This window comes from Nomia melanderi, unplaced genomic scaffold (genome assembly GCF_051020985.1).
Source record: "Nomia melanderi isolate GNS246 unplaced genomic scaffold, iyNomMela1 scaffold0428, whole genome shotgun sequence".
In the NCBI taxonomy this organism is placed as follows: Eukaryota; Metazoa; Arthropoda; class Insecta; order Hymenoptera; family Halictidae; genus Nomia; species Nomia melanderi.
Genome location: NW_027475543.1, coordinates 17,501 through 20,000, shown reverse-complemented (window position 1 = coordinate 20,000; position 2,500 = coordinate 17,501).

Sequence of the window (2,500 nt, the reverse complement as noted above, 5' to 3'; positions counted from 1 at the left end):
CGAGTACCTCGGATCGCCGGCTGGAATTACCGCACGGCCTGGACAGCTCGCATCGACCGATACATTTTTTCCATTTTCAGTGAAAAAAAAATTTTTGTCAATTTTCTCAACGTTAAAAACGTTAATAAACTGCGTTTTTATGCGTGGATTAAACATTAAAAAAATTTTGAAATATGTGATGAAAAAGTTTACTCTTGACCGTTCGGACTTAGAAAAATTTCGAGTACCTCGGATCGCCTGCTGGAATTACCGCACGGCCTGGACAGCCCGCATCGACCGATACATTTTTTCCATTTTCAGTGAAAAAAAAATTTTTGTCAATTTTCTCAACGTTAAAAACGTTAATAAACTGCGTTTTTCTGCGTGGATTAAACATTAAAAAAATTTTGAAATATGTGATGAAAAAGTTTACTCTTGACCGTCGGGACTTAGAAAAATTTCGAGTACCCCGGATCGCCTGCTGGAATTACCGCACGGCCTGGATAGCCCGCATCGACCGATACATTTTTTCCATTTTCAGTGAAAAAAAAATTTTTGTCAATTTTCTCAACGTTAAAAACTGCGATAAACTGCGTTTTTATGCGTAGATTAAACATTGAAAAAATTTTGAAATATGCGATGAAAAAGTTTACTCTTGACCGTCGGGACTTAGAAAAATTTCGAGTACCCCGGATCGCCTGCTGGCATTACCGCACGGGCTGGACACCTCGCTCCGACGAATCGGTTTTTTCCATTTTTTTTGAAAAATAAATTTTTGTAATTTTTTTTAATGTCAAAAACGTTAATAAACGTCATGTTTACGCATGGATTAAACATTGAAATAATTTTAAAACACTTATTAAAAAAGTTGGTGTCGACCGTGGGACTTAGAAAAATTTCGGGAAGTCCGATTCGCCTGCTGGAATTACCGCACGGGCAGGACACCTCGCTCCGACGAATCGGTTTTTTCCATTTTTTTTGAAAAATAAATTTTTGTAATTTTTTTTAACGTTGAAAACGTTAATAAACATCATGTTTACGCATGGATTAAACATTGAAATAATTTTAAAACGCTTATTAAAAAAGTTGGTGTCGACCGTGGGACTTAGAAAAATTTCGGGAAGTCCGATTCGCCTGCTGGAATTACCGCACGGGCTGGACACCTCGCTCCGACGAATCGGTTTTTTCCATTTTTTTTGAAAAATAAATTTTTGTAATTTTTTTTAATGTCAAAAACGTTAATAAACGTCATGTTTACGCATGGATTAAACATTGAAATAATTTTAAAACACTTATTAAAAAAGTTGGTGTCGACCGTGGGACTTAGAAAAATTTCGGGAAGTCCGATTCGCCTGCTGGAATTACCGCACGGGCTGGACACCTCGCTCCGCCGAATCGGTATTTTCCATTTTTCTTGAAAAATAAATTTTTGTAATTTTTTTTAACGTTGAAAACGTTAATAAACATCATGTTTACGCATGGATTAAACATTGAAATAATTTTAAAACGCTTATTAAAAAAGTTGGTGTCGACCGTGGGACTTAGAAAAATTTCGGGAAGTCCGATTCGCCTGCTGGAATTACCGCACGGGCAGGACACCTCGCTCCGACGAATCGGTTTTTTCCATTTTTTCCGAAAAATAAATTTTTGTAATTTTTTTTAATGTTAAAAACGTTAATAAACTTCATGTTTACGCATGGATTAAACATTGAAATAATTTTAAAACACTTATTAAAAAAGTTGGTGTCGACCGTGGGACTTAGAAAAATTTCGGGAAGTCCGATTCGCCTGCTGGAATTACCGCACGGGCTGGACACCTCGCTCCGCCGAATCGGTTTTTTCCTTTTTTTCCGAAAAATAAATTTTTGTAATTTTTTTTAATGTTAAAAACGTTAATAAACTTCATGTTTACGCATGGATTAAACATTGAAATAATTTTAAAACGCTTATTAAAAAAGTTGGTGTCGACCGTGGGACTTAGAAAAATTTCGGGAAGTCCGATTCGCCTGCTGGAATTACCGCACGGGCAGGACACCTCGCTCCGACGAATCGGTTTTTTCCATTTTTTCCGAAAAATAAATTTTTGTAATTTTTTTTAATGTTAAAAACGTTAATAAACTTCATGTTTACGCATGGATTAAACATTGAAATAATTTTAAAACACTTATTAAAAAAGTTGGTGTCGACCGTGGGACTTAGAAAAATTTCGGGAAGTCCGATTCGCCTGCTGGAATTACCGCACGGGCTGGACACCTCGCTCCGCCGAATCGGTTTTTTCCTTTTTTTCCGAAAAATAAATTTTTGTAATTTTTTTTAATGTTAAAAACGTTAATAAACTTCATGTTTACGCATGGATTAAACATTGAAATAATTTTAAAACGCTTATTAAAAAAGTTGGTGTCGACCGTGGGACTTAGAAAAATTTCGGGAAGTCCGATTCGCCTGCTGGAATTACCGCACGGGCAGGACACCTCGCTCCGACGAATCGGTTTTTTCCATTTTTTCCGAAAAATAAATTTTT